Source organism: Talpa occidentalis, unplaced genomic scaffold (assembly GCF_014898055.3).
Source record: "Talpa occidentalis isolate TD23 unplaced genomic scaffold, MPIMG_talOcc4v2.1 talOcc4.4, whole genome shotgun sequence".
In the NCBI taxonomy this organism is placed as follows: domain Eukaryota; kingdom Metazoa; phylum Chordata; class Mammalia; order Eulipotyphla; family Talpidae; genus Talpa; species Talpa occidentalis.
In genome coordinates, this window is record NW_023604295.1 from 71,923,423 (window position 1) to 71,938,542 (window position 15,120).

General features: G+C 36.7%; 1 pseudogene; it reads right to left on the minus strand.

The window, feature by feature from the left end:
* Positions 1-346: 346 nt before the first annotated feature.
* Positions 347-4,785, minus strand: LOC119258155 (STING ER exit protein-like; annotated as a pseudogene).
* Between the last annotated feature and the right edge of the window lie 10,335 nt (positions 4,786-15,120).

The window sequence follows — 15,120 nt, forward strand, 5'->3', positions numbered from 1 at the left end:
AAAAATAAATAAGAACTGCTACTTTAAAACTAGAGACATTCAAGCACTGATCTATTCATAGTTCTACACAGATGAAGTTTATATCAGATGGACAAAAAATAGTGCAGATGACCTATATGTACAGAAAGATTTGGAAAAATCCATCTCTAGAAAGCAGGTCAGATGAATTCAAAGATCTCATTGAATGTAGGAGAATCAATGGAAGCAATGTAAAGCTTCTGGTAGGGCATAAAGATAAGAACCAGTCCACATAGACTAAAAAACCAAAAACAAAAGAAATAAATAAAAAACAAATTTGTTCCTCTTGATCTAAATGTTTGCCTCTATTTAAAGTCAAAGAAAGATCTCATCGTTTAAACTGGTTGTCAGTCAAGGTCCCCTTCATTTTTGCTTTCTCTGCTTCCTGTTCAGTCAACTCTAACAGTGCCTCTTGCTCATACCCTTGCCCTCCAGCTGTTTTTCAATCACTTTGGCTTTCTGAGCTTAAGAGAAAGCAACTTTCCTGGCCTCAGTCTCCTCCTTTTTGTCAAATGGCAGTTACAGCAACAGAGTTGAACTTGCCCATTTTAGTCTATTTGGGGATTATTAAATTCTTAGGAGGCTCTTGTTTCTCAGTATATGTATTTGTTTTCCCAAAACCCTAGTGCATCGTGACTATGGCTCCAACCACAGTAAAGTTCAGGGGGCTATTCTACAGCTGGGATTTGCACAAGAGAGGAAATCCACATTTTGCACACTTTTTCCTAAACTATTGTTCAAGGTCTTCAGGCTATTGAAGATGCATAGTGTCCTCATCTTTCATGTTATGAAACTTGTGGGCATGCTTAGCACATCAATCACACAGAATGGATCCTGGAGCTGCATGGACAATTTCTGCAATGACAGTCTAGCACCAGACCATCTGGTCACACAAAGGAGTAGACGTGGGAGAGCTTTTGCTGTCTTCATACTCCTTCCGGTCTTGGGTGGTATAGAAATAACCATTTTTTTTAATATTTGGTGCTTCATAATTAGCTAATAACATATTTATGAAATTAAAGAGTCAACTCATGTACTAAATTTACATATGTAGTTCACACTAGAAAATGTGGTTTGCATACAAAGAGAGACAGGAAATTGATTGAATTTTATCATTATATAAATCATCCCCATATTACTTCAGTCCTCTTATTGGCATCACTTTAGATACTGATTTTTTAAAATATCTTCACTTAAAATTTCATTCTTACCTCCCTTCTCTATATACCAAAGACATTATTTTTAGACATTATATTTTTAGACATTATATTTTAGTAAATGATGTCTCATTTACTCTCATGTTTTTATAGAAAGAATTCACATTTCAAACAATACTTATTATGTCTTATTTTAACAGTTAAAGAATTCTAAATAGTTTATTCTTGATTATCAACTCATAATTGTTGAAGAGTTCTATAAAAATGTTCAAAATAATTTTTTTAATGTAAGGGTCCTTTATTAATAAAGAGAAAGGGATAATGAGAAAAAAGAGGAAAAGTAAATTAGAGTAGTGTTAGAAGATACAAAGTTAATATTCATTAATCAACTATATTTAAATATGAATTTTAAAATAGCACTTAAAAATGCATACAATCTTCAGTAGTAGCAAAAACCATAAAACATCTAAGGGTAAATCTAATAAAATTTTGTACAACCTATATACCAAAATCTATAAAATATCACTAGTAGTAATTTAAGAACTAAACAAATGGAGAGCTACACCATATTCATGAAACAGAAGAATAAATATCGTTAAGGTGTCTAGCTTCAGAATTTTCTATATATTTAATGTAATCCTAATTAAAATCTCAGCATAAATTTTTGTGGTTGTTGACAAGTTTATTCTAAATTGAATGTTTAAATGCAAAGAATCTAGATTAACTAATACAGTATTGAAGAAAAATTTGAGTACTTAAATCACGGAATGTCAAGACTTATTATAAAACTGAGTAATTAAGCCAGTATGGTCTCATGTAAAATAAACAAATAAATCAATGGAACAGATTGGACTGTGAAAAAAAACCTACAAATGTGATAAAGTTGCCAGTAAAATCAGGGGAGAAAAAATGTTTTTACATGATTCTTCATCAATTAAATGTCCATATGCAAAACCTAAGTCATGACATAACATATTTAGAAATCAACCCTAGATGGATTATAGATCTAAGTGTGCAAGAGGAACTGCACAACCTATAGAAATTATAGCAGTGTATCTTTATGACATTTTGATAGGCAATGCTTCCTTAAGATGGACAATAAATCTTCTATCCATAGCAGAAAATTAGACTTTATCAAAATTAAGATCTTTTTCCAAAGAAAATATGAAAACAGTGTTATAGGTACCTCTAAAATGGCAGATTTATAAAAATATAGCTACAAAAGGGCCTATACTTAGAATATATTAATATTTACTTTAAATCAGCAAGAAAGATGAATTACCAAACTTTGAAAAAAGTGAAAGTTGGGCTTCCCTGCTGGTGCAAGGGGTTGAGCACAGCCCTATGGGGCTGTCTGCAGCCGCTGCAGCATGAGTTTGATCCCTCGCCTGCCAGGGAGCAACCCACATGGCACAGCAGACCTCTCCTGCCCTGCCCTGCTGCTCCCCTCAGCAGTGTATTTTAGTTTATCTGCCTGTTCTGTTCCCCACTCTGTCCCTGGTGAATCCTCTTAACCCCCCCCCACCCGTCACCTCTGGCCTTTACCCCAGTTCTTGTATGCATAAATAAATAAATCTTAAAAAAAAAGCAGAAGTCGTAAGCAGCGACTCCAGGTAAGGAGGTACGGAGTATCCTGTAGCTAGTGTCATTAAACTGTAATTAATATCATTAGTCATCATGGATACACACTCAAACTCTACCACTTGAATGCACCAGAATGCTAGAAAGAATATGGAACATTTGAAATGTTCATACAGTGCAGGTGGAAATATAGATCAGAACAGCCCCGTCAGAAACTTGCTTGTATTACAAAGCCAACATTGTGCCCTCTGTACCCTCTTATTTATCAGTTCCACTCCTGGGCATATGCCAAACAGAAATGTGTTTTATGTCAACCATTTAACTCTATAAATGTATTCTACAGCAGTATTCATCATAGCTGTGCAGAGACAATCTATAATTTCCTTATTATGTAGAAAGAGCAATTAAAAAGTAATTTATTCACACAGTGTAATATAACAATACAAAAAAACCTTCTGATAATGCAACAACATGGATGACCTCAAATACATGAGTTATAATAAAACCAGATCACTCTATCTCTCTGCCTGAATGAATCTCCTGACAAGTAGTTGAAAAGTAGAGAATATTTGTATATGGTGATATGATTGTGTGATTGCTACTTGGGGCATTTAATTGGGAGTTTAGGTGCTGGAAATAATGTTTGTGTGTGTGTGTGTGTGTGTGTGTGTGAGTGTATGTAAAGTAAATCATTGAACTCTATGCTAAAGACTAGTATAGTTAGCATACTTTACTATATGTAATTCATTCCTCATTAGGAAAAGGAAGAGGAGAGAAAAGAGGGAGGAAGATATGGAGATGTGTGTGGGTGGGGAAGAGACAGAGAATAAGTAGATACTGGATTTTCATGTAAATAAAGTTTTTGTTTGCTGGTCTCTTCTTTTTTTTTTTTTAAGATTTTATTTATTTATTTATACAAGCACTGGGTACAGTCAGAAGCACGGGAGGGTGAGAGATTTCACCAGAGCCAGAGTGGGAAGCAGAACAGGCAGAAGGACCAAAGTACACTGCTGAGGGGAGCAGCAGGTGGCAGGGGAGGTCTGCGCGTCATGTGGGACCCTCACAGGCTGCCTGGGATCGAACTGGTGCTGCAGAGACTGCGGGCGGCTTCGCAGCCCAGCACTCAATTGCTGCACCACCAGGGGAGGCCCTGTTCTCTTCTTTTTTATTCTTATTCCCTCCTTGTTTCCTAGGATATTGAGATTTCTTTAATTTTAGATTTGTGAACTTGAGAATGAAATTTTCTGGTTATTTTGGCTTATTTGATTAATTTTTTAAAGATTTATTTTATTTATACAAGAACTGGGGTACAGGCCAGATGTGTGGGAGGGTGAGAGGATTCACCCAAGACAGAGAGGGGAACAGAACAGGCAGACTGATGAAATACACTGCTGAGGGGAGCAGCAGGTGAGACAGGGGAGGTCTGCCCTGCCATGTGGGTTGCTCCACAGCCAGCCAGGATTGGCAGGGATCGAACCGGCACTGCAGAGGCTGGGGAGAGCTTCACAGCACTGTGCTCAACCACCTGTGCCACCAGGGAGGCCCTTATTTGATTAATCTTAATTATATCCTTAATTATTTTGAAAAGGAATGGAATCTGAATTCCATATTTCATTTTTTACCAAATTTTGAATCATATATGATTGTTATTTACCTCATGAAAGGTGAGATCTTACAGAAACAAAACACTTCAACACTCTCATATCATTCCTGGTATTTATTTTGTATCTTATCCTGTTAGAATGGCACTATAAGTTGAAATTTATTTCAGTCAATGCACATTCTAGATATGAATGATAGTTCATAATTGGCACAAATACACATTCTGATGCTTTGTAACCTTTGAACTTCCCTACCTAGTCTATTAAGCTATGATGACATCATCTTCCTTGTCCGTATATTTTCATGAAAAGGTATAATTCAAATTTTTCATAGAATGTTACCATTTACCAAATTTCATTTGCAGCCTTTGAAAACTCATGTTTCTCTGCATCTTTTGTATTCTCTGGCACATCAATTTACCCTCCATTTTTTCGGATTCAGTGTTTATGTATCATCAGGGAATGGGTATGATTCACATCCAGGATGTATAAAACCAAAAAGAAATTTTCAGAACTCAAATTGGAAAGTATACTTAAACATTCAGGGTCAGTCTGTTCAAAGAAATATATCAGGTAACACTGTGAATAATCTCAAATCCCTTCATCTCTACAATTTCCAATAGTCTTACTTAAACATAATTTGTATCCTAAATTTCATATAATTTTCTTTATTTCTTTAGAACATTGCTGTTTATTTCATGAGAGAAGGGTCTTGACTTAGTGAGCACCATGGGATTACTATATCTAGCTCTGGTCATTGTCATTTGATACCATGGCTTATTCTTTTGATAAGTGCTTTGATTCTGGATCTTAGTAACATTCTACAATTCTGACTTCATACTGAAATATACTAAAGACAGAAGGATAATTTTCTTTCACTAATTAACAAACTCTTGTTGTCTTGCTCAGATAACCTTGGATCCATTCTTAACTACATCTACTCCCAAATCCTACCTGCTCTAGTGTCCTACTTCCTCTGCAGAAATCAGTCCTGTTTACTAGAGCTTCTCTGCTCACATAGGCACAGATCCTGAACTGTCTGGACAAGGACTTTTCTTTAGAAGACCCTTAGTCAATGATTTATTTTAAAATAGTATGATGACCCAGATACCTTGCCTCAGTTTGGACAGAATCCTGCTGCAGCACTGGGCTGAGTGTACCTGTCTGGGACATTATCTGCAATTGTACTCTTGGTTAGTTTCTTCACCTTTCCTGTGTCCTTCCCCACTTCAACTCTACTTTCCTTAATGATATTTTCTGAGATAATTTCCTTAATGTATCACCAGCAAAAGAATCCTCTTAGGGTCTGCATCTGGGGAACTTGAGCTAATGCAAACTATAAACCACATTATTAATTTCTTCCAGCCCATGTCCACAAAAAAGTTTCTCATACAACTCAACATAAAGGAAACAAATAAGCCAGTTTAAAAAATGGACAAAAGTGTTACCAAAGGATATATAGATGGCTCACAGGCACATGGAAAAAGTGCTCATCCATCACTTATTAGGGAAATGCAAATCAAAACCACAAGGAGATACCACCTCACAATTGTGAGAATGGCCCATAACAAAAAGAAAGGAAACAGCAAGTGTTGGCAAGGTTGCAGAGAAAACGAACCCTCTTACACTGTTGGTAAAAATACAAACTGGTATAGATCTAATGGAAAAGTATGGAGTTTTCTCAAAATATTACAATTTAAGTGCCCAAGGACAGGTGGATGAGTGAAGAAAATATGCTATATATAAGCCATGTCTTATATCAGCCATAAAAATTAATATGAACTCTTGCCATTGGCAGAGTTTATGGATGGAACTGGGGAAGATAATGCTAAGTAGAATAAAACAGAAGGAGAAAGGCAGATATCACATGATTTCATTTACATGTGGAATATGAAGAAACAAAACAAAAGTCAATTAAAATCAATCCAATAGCAAACCCTGGAAATCTGACTATAGAGGTTAGGTTACCAGAATGGGAGTAGGTGGTGGAGAGTCAATTATGGAGGGGCCCCAATGGACTATGGTGGAGGACAGTGGTGGATTCCTTCGGTGGTCAGTATGGTGCAGTCATATGCATCTGCAGTGTGATCATCTACTTCTGAATCACATAAATGTTGCAATCTAGTGTTACCTCAACAACAACAAAAAAAAAAATAAAGAGAATTTAATTCTCGTTAGTAAAATTTTACAATCGTTGTAAGACTATGCGAGTATTTATACTACTGGTACAATTTTAGATTGATATCTTCCTAAAACCATGATTAATATTTTACTTACTTAGAATAATTCTACTGACTTTCTTCTGATTATAGTCAAAGAACTTAGACACTTCAGAAAAATTGTCAGCCTGAATTTAACTCTTTTAATTTGCTTATTCTTTGTTAATACTATAATGTTTCTCACTTTGAGCAGCAGAAAATCTTGTTTCTGATACTTAAAAAATGATACATGAATTGCCAGCTTTCATGTGTTTTTCAATATATCATTTTAAATTTGACAATTGTGAACTTCTGTTCAAAAAGGATCAACATGATATGACATACTTGTTTGTGATGCACATTGGTTAATATGGATACTAAGAGATGGAGTTTGCCCACAAAAAGGCAATTAGCTAGGGACAAAGAAAGTTGCTATGAAGTGGTGGTGAAATGAGCTGGCTACAAGGAGAGGTTCACTGTGGTTAAGGCACTTGCTAGAATGTAAGTGCCCTGGGCTGCTGCATAACCATCTATTGGGAGCTGCAATGCAAGAATCCCCTGGAATTGGAAGAGAGCTCCTCATCCTCTCTAGGTCTTGCCTTATCCTTTTAGCCCTCTCTGCCAACAAAGCCTGACATTATGCCAACTGGCACAGGGAAAATGCCCTGCAGTCCAGCCTTAACTTCATAAATTAAGAAGGGTAGGTTTGAAATAGAGAAGAAATATACTGATAACATACCACAATTCTGGTTGTTTTACATTTAAAATAACACATATAGGGCCTCCCTGGTGGCGCAGCAGTTGAGCGCTGGGTTGCGAAGCTGCCCGCAGCCTCTGCAGCGCCGGTTCGATCCCCGGCTGCTCCCCGGCCACTGGAGGAGGGTCCCACATGGTGCGCAGACCTCTCCTGCCGCCCGCTGCTCCCCTCAGCAGTGTACTTCGGTCCTTCTGCCTGTTCTGCTCCCTGCTCTGGCTCTGGTGAATTCTCTCACCCTCCCGCGCTTCTGACTGTACCCAGTGCTTGTATAAATAAATAAAAATAAATCTTTTTAAAAAAAAAATAAAATAACACATATACTAAGTTTTGTTGTAATAATTCACTCTATTTCATAGCTGCCGTGTAGATTTTTTTTCAATGTAAAAGCAAATTTAAATATTATGAAATAGAGCAGTTTGTTTTAGAGTAGTAGAGTAATGCTTGATAATTTAACCCCTGCTTTCTTTCTACTGTTTACTGTTTATTTTTTATTTTTACTGAACTGTATCCTTCATTTTCTTCTTCTGGGAGATGTATGGATGAGAAGTGATATGATACAAGTGTATAGTTCAACTCAGGGCTTAATTTTGCTTTAAGAGTCACAAAAATTTATTGTCCCAGTAAAATAAGATAATCTGTTGAGCACATGTCGTTAATACTCTTTGGTTTTAATGGAGGGAATTTTCAAATCTTTTTTTATCCTCCATGGAGTCATAAAGTTAAAAGTGGTATTGTGGCACTTTCTCATTTTATAGATAAAAAGTCTGAGAACTATATGACTTGCCAAAGGCCACAGAACTTGTTTGTGGCAAAATCTATACATGAAAGAAACTCATCATGCAAGTACCGTGCATGCAAATTCTGCCTGTGAAATCAGATGGTGGAGGTACAAATGTGATATTAGTTATTGCTGCCCAAGGCACCCTGAATTTTAGTAACATAAAAGAAAATAGGCACTTAGATAGATCATGATTTTAGAGTTCGGCATGGGAGACAGGGTTAGGTAATCAGTTCTGGTTTTGCCTGCACCCTGTCACTCATCTGAGTCCTTTTCTGATTAGATAGGCATATTTATTGATAACAGAAGGACTCTCTTCTCCCAGGGCCTCAGAATTGACAGTTAAATCAACTTGGGATCATCATTCTGCATACCACAGATGGTTGCTGCTCCAACATTCCCTGGCAGTTCCCTACTCCCTGTCCTTTGCCTGGGCATGTGGCTGTTCTTGGCTACTGCACTTGCAGGGAAGAAAAAAAAAAATAAATGGAGTGACACAGAGTACACTGGAGTTGGAAGAGTTAAGAGATGTTGTTGGTAAACAGGGTATCCCTTGCCTACCCTAGATGTCATCTGCAGACACAACAAAGCTAAGTCGATATCCATTTTGCAAATGAGAGTAGTCTGAGTAACAATGGCAACAAAAACCCTAGAAAGATAGTTTAAGATATATCTTTCAGGAGCTTGCCTCTGGAACAGAAGCTGGATAAAAAATATGCATAGCAGTGTCCATAAAGATAGTCTTAGCAGGTATATGAGGTGGCAGCCAGCGAAATCTTGAAGAGGTATATATGGGGGGTCATGATGAGGTTTGAAGAGGATTTTAGTGTTTGTGGGGAAGAAGATGGAGAAGAAGCTGTTCTAGAAAGGTCTGAGGTTGAGGCCATAGAATGAATAGTTTCCCAGGTAAATAAAGATCAAGAATGTGGATAATTAATAGAACACAAAGTGAGGCGTATAACTTCCATTCATATGAACATTCATATGAATGTGTGAGTACTGAATGGCTTTGTAATGTACCATCCATTATGTTTTAATTTGTTTTCCTCCAAGCCTTTCAATGTTTATCTATACTTGTACTGCAACTGGAGCTGTATCGTCTTCTGTATACAACCTTCTGCACAGCTTTTCTTTCATTTTCTCCTGTGGCTTAAGCACTGGTTTTGATGGCATTCAAGTAAGTGACCATTTCTTCTCACCAATTTATGAACTAGAATGAATGGTTTGTAAAAAGCCTAAAATCTTTTTTTGCCACACTAATAGCTGTATATTTTACCTGTGGGGTACCATTTAATTTTTCTCATTACAGTATCAGAACAACACATAAATGCCTAGCTTATTTGGTACTGCTGTTTGAGAGCGAGTAAAACCAAAGTATTGGAAAAGAAAAACTTGGAATTTGATTAAGAAGTGGAGAACTTTAAATGACTCACTAGTGCCTTGGGCTGGACTTTCAAAAAGTTGGCAAGGGACTTGAATCCCCTGAGTGCTCTGGTTTATGATGGTAAAAATAAGCTATTTTTATCCTCTAGGCAACAGCTTCCCTCTGCCAAATTTCCCAAGACTCTTACAATGTGAGCATCCATCCCAAATGATTAATGCAAATTTAGTAATTGTGCACATGGATCATTTCTCTGTCACCCACTTTATCCACAAAACGTGCCTTTCTCTCTATGCATACATTGCTCATGTTTTGGGCCATTCACCTGTTGCTGGGGGCAAGGAACAAATTGCCTCTTTGTGTGAGGCTGTGGGAAGAAGAAATTATCACATTTGTGGCTGGCTCCCATTAAGAAGTCAAGCATGTAATTATTTGAATCAGAATGATTCTAACCACAGAATCAGATTTATCTTGGATATCAGAAGGATGGCATTTGGGGTCTGATCCACAGCTGGACAATTTTCTGAAAGAGGGATAGGTGGGAGGGTATAGGCTTCTGTTACAGAAGATAAATTTTTGGCAGTAAAGACAAATTTCAGTAGAAGCCAATAAGGCCTCAGGGGTTCTGGCTTTTGTAAAATTTTAAGTGAAATAAGTGCAAGTGCAAGGTTTTGGGTTGAGAGTCCTGGGGATGATAATCATAAAAAGAAGTATTGTGTTGCCAGTCTCCCAGTGTGGCCACCCCTAAGAGCTTCATACAAGACCCTCAAACTTAATCAGTGAACATATCTCAGAGGAGTAAGCTAGAAAGTCTCTTAGGGTCCTGATATCCCTTTCAAGTTTTCAGGAAGCATTGATGTCTGCTTAATAGGGACTTCCTGGAAACTACTCCCTCCTATTCAGAGGGCACCATTCAACCCTATGTTGTTCAATCACAGCTTTTAATTGACAGCATAAGGTAGTGTACCCATGCTAAGGTGTGAGCCACCCCCACAGAATCTGTTTGTTTGATGGTTTAACATCCCATTGCTTGCTGACACTCCATTTACTAATCTTAAGCTACACTGTATTGCGGTCATATTACAAAGTGTCTACCATATTTTTCTCCTACACTACAGGCTTTTGGCAGATTTCCTGAAACAAACATGATTGTTTAAGTGCCAGTATGTAGTGGTAGATTAACAACAAATGAGTTTTCCCATATGGAGATTTGGAAGGTACCTATATGTGCCTCCAAAAGATGTTAGGCATAGAGAATACAGTCACCTAAACAGATCCCTTTCTCAAAAGCATGGCAACTAAATAAAATCTGTGTTAAATCTCTTTCAATGTCATTTTAGATCAGAGCATAGGTTTTGAGATGGAGATTTGGGTGGCAAAGATATAGAATCAGATTGCTTTCCATATAGTTCTCTAGGAGGTAAAAAGTAGTGTAGCCTGGAAATTCAATGGTTACTTCTAGTCCTATATTTGTGTCTTTTGATGCAACTTCTCTGACATGAATGTTGTAATAGAACAAAAGAAAAATAAATTAATTTAGGTGATCACGAAATGCGTTCTTTAGACTGTATCTGCTTCATTGTAACTTACATATCCTTTGATAGCTTTTTTTTTTGTTGTTGTTGTTGTTGGACCCTTGCTGGCGACTGGGGAATGAACAGGCACTGCAGAGGCTGCGGGCAACCTTGCAGTCCAGTGCTCAACTGCTGCACCATCAGGGGAGGCCCTGATAGCTATTTTTGACTAATAGTTAAAGGAAAGCTCGAGTTCAGCTAATACATCCTAGGTAACTTTTTTTTTTTTTAAAGATTATTTATTTATACAAGCACTGGGTACAGTCAGAAGCGCAGGAGGGTGAGCGAATTCACCAGAGCCCGAGCGGAGACCAGAACAGGCAGACTGATGATACACTGCTGAGGGGAGCAGTGGGAGGCAGGAGAGGTCTGCGTGCCATGTGGGACCCTCACCCGGTGGCCGGGGATCGAACCAGTACTGCAGAGGCTGTGGGCAGCTTCGCAACCCAGCGCTCAACCACTGCGCCACCAGGGAGGCCCATAGGTAACTTTTTTTTTTTTTTTAAGTCTATTTTGAGTTATACCAAACTATTCACTTGAATGATATTTATGCATAATAGTACTTCCATTTATGTCATAAGTGTTTTGGAATCTGGTTCCCTTAAAGCATTTCCTTTTCCTTTTTTTTTTTTAAACCCACCCAATGTAATATCTCAAAAGACCAGAATAAATCCTCCAAGGACAATCTCTAAGCTCTTTATTCATTTTTTAAAAAATGTAATTAGTTGTCTAGAAATAGAAGAGGGATAGAACATCACATTTTTCTGATATAAGTAACGGGACAACTTGAATTTGTATTCTAACACATGATGGACATTTTTTCAAAACCTCATTTTCTGAGGTGTTGGGTGAAACTGGGGTTTAAAGATAATGCGTTTTCTTTCAAACCATTGACTACATAAAGGCAATAATCCAGAATATACTATAACATACTGTTTGGCATTGGTTATTCTTTCTGGTTTTATATTGATATGTGATGAAAATGTGAGGGGAACAAAGTAAGATTACTAGTTAGAGTTGATTTCTACAAAAACTTACACCCAGAACTAGCTGATTATTTATGTGATGGTCTCATTTTCAATGATACACTTTTCTTGCCTAAATATTAGGAAAGTTCTCTGTAATTAAACTGTAACATTCAAATTTCCTAAGTTAAGGGCCTCCCTGGTGGCTCAGGCGGTTGAGCGCAGTGCTGTGAAGCTGTCTGCAGCCTCTGCAGTGCAGGTTCAATCCCCGCTGGCCTCGGAGCAACTCACATGGCAAGCAGACCTCTCCTGTCTCTCCTGCTGCTCCCCTCAGCAGTGTATTTCATCAGTCTGCCTGTTCTGTTCCCCTCTCTGTCTCTGGTGAATCCTCTCACCCTCCTGCGCATTTGGCCTGTACCCCAGTTCTTGTAAAAATAAAATAAATCTTAAAAAAAAAAAATTTCCTAAGTTAAAACCAAATGTGAAATCTGCAAGAATTTTTTTTTTTTATTTTTAAACCATTGAGTATACTGTACAACAACTAGACTCCTTGCTGATGCTAGAACATGTGCACTGTTCTGCTTTGCCAAAATTTTGAAAGTTCCTGCCATGTTTATGTAAACTGCTATCCATTCTCTAATGAGTACATCTCAACTTCTCTGTATTGAAGGACTGCCTTTTTGCTGTTGTTCCCATTCAGTCTCAGTGCAATTACAATGCAATACAATGAACTGAATTGCTAGAAATATGAAATAAATATTATAAACTTATATCATCCTGATGTATATTAAAAACATATTTTCAGGGCCTCCCCAGTGGCGCAGCGGTTGAGCGCTGGGTTGCAAAGCTGCCCACAGCCTCTGCAGCGCCGGTTCGATCCCCGGCTGCTCCCCGGCCACCGGAGGAGGGTCCCACAAGACGCGCAGACCTCTCCTGCTGCGCCCGCTGCTCCCCTCAGCAGTGTACTTTAGTCCTTCTGCCTGCTCTGCTCCCCGCTCTGGCTCTGGTGAATTCTCTCACCCTCCCACGCTTCTGACTGTACCCAGTGCTTGTATAATTAAATAAAAAATGAATGGATAAATAAATAAATAAATAAATCTTTAAAAAAAAAACCAAAAAAAAAACATATTTTCAAATGGTTATAAAGTTCTAAACCCTTGGATTCTCTGTACTTATACTTCTTCAGATCAGTGACAAGTATTTCAATGACTCAAGACAGTGCAACTATGTTGAATAAGCAGCAGAATATAATTTTCTTCACAAATTTTAACTGTTTCAATGCTTTTCTGTATATCACTAAATAAAAGTGATATAGTTTTTGCTAGAAAGTAATGGTTCAATGTCATTACTTTTCTTACAATAATTTATAGTCTCTATTGTATTGGAGTTTCTAAATAACTAGAATTCTTTTTGAAGAAAATTCCACCTCTAAATGTTAAGTAAATATAAGTTTTATTAAACATTTCTTAAACCTCTAATTTGAAAATTTATTTTTAAAATTTAATTTTGAATGCCCAGTTTCTCTTTTCCCCAGTTTTCAGCAAAAATATAGAAAAGGGTTGCATATGCTTTAGAGTAAGATCTGTGAGATACCATCTCCCAGAAGGTCTGCCTGCAAGCAAATAAAATGTAAGTCTGAATATATTCTATGATTGACAATGTTCCTGAATTTACCAAATTCTTCAATATTCCTGTTGTGCCTTCCCATTTTACTGTGAATTTAAGTAGATATGACTCTTACTTTGACTATCAAATGTTCACATTTCCCCTGTCACCTAATCTTACTAAACAGTCCTCATAGGCTAACTTGACTTCTTCTTATTTTCATTACCCACTTTCAATAAGTTACCCATCATAATGAATTCCTTTCTCAGATTTTCTCATATCTGTGCCTTCCCTTTAATCTCCATTGCCCACATATTGGTTCTGGGCATCATCTAATCTTAGAGTTATAGTAGCCTTAGTAGTTATAATAGCCTTCATCTATTTTTCTCTATTATTAGAACATACTAAACTTTTCCAAAAAATCTTTAAAATACTTGTGAGATTTCCAAAATAAACACCAAGAACGTCATAAAGTCAAAATGAATTGGCACAGACTAGGTGGGGGAGTTCAAATGTAAGCGTACTCAGCTTCCTATACCATTGATATGAGGCTTCTTGTTTCATTTTTTTCTTAATAATTGGAAAATCCAAAATTATGTATCTTATTTTATCAAGTTTATCAATGATAAAATTGATGTAAAATAAGGATAAAAGTGGTTTATGAGAGTGTTTACTTTTATAAGAATTTCATCTTTTCTAAAAATTGCATGGAGATAAAATGACATCATAGTAATCATTTGGATAGTGACACTAGATATGGGGACTTCTGTAATGCCTCATTAATAAACCATGGTGAGTTTACTACAAAATAAAAATTGTATAGATTTGTAAATGATAGTTATTGAGAATCCTTTTTTTCAAATTAAGACACCACTTTTGAACCCAGCTGGACTTGTTTGCTGTATGTTTTGTGAAAGTTGTTAAAGTAGTATTGGGAAGGTGCCAGAGGTCATTTTACTGACAGTTATCAGTAAGATATGTTAGCCTGAGGATAACATTTTTCTTTCAAGGAGAGTAAAGCTAATCAGATACCAAAGTCCATTATCTGATGAGAAGTAAACAAGTGACAATATCATAGCTGTCAAAATGAAATACAGTCCTGTGAGAGAGTTATCTAGGAAAATGAAGAAAAGTACATATATATATATATATATGTATATATACACATATATATATATATATATAAAATTATACATACACACATACACACATACACACGCTGAAATGAAGAGAACTATGGGCCATAGTTCTCTAGACATAACAGTGGGTCAATTTCTTTTCTAATTTTATTAGGAACAAATTTGTATTTGAAGTTTATGAGTTAGAAATATAAACTGGTAAATTACTTGAGCATCCTAAAATGGATGTCCCAGAAACTATTGAAATATACAAATTGGATAAATAAATAATGGGACTGACTCTTTGATTTATATTAATTTAAAATATACTTGATTCTTTGATGTTAAAAAATCTTTATTAAGAACAAAATATGTAACCTTTGTTAA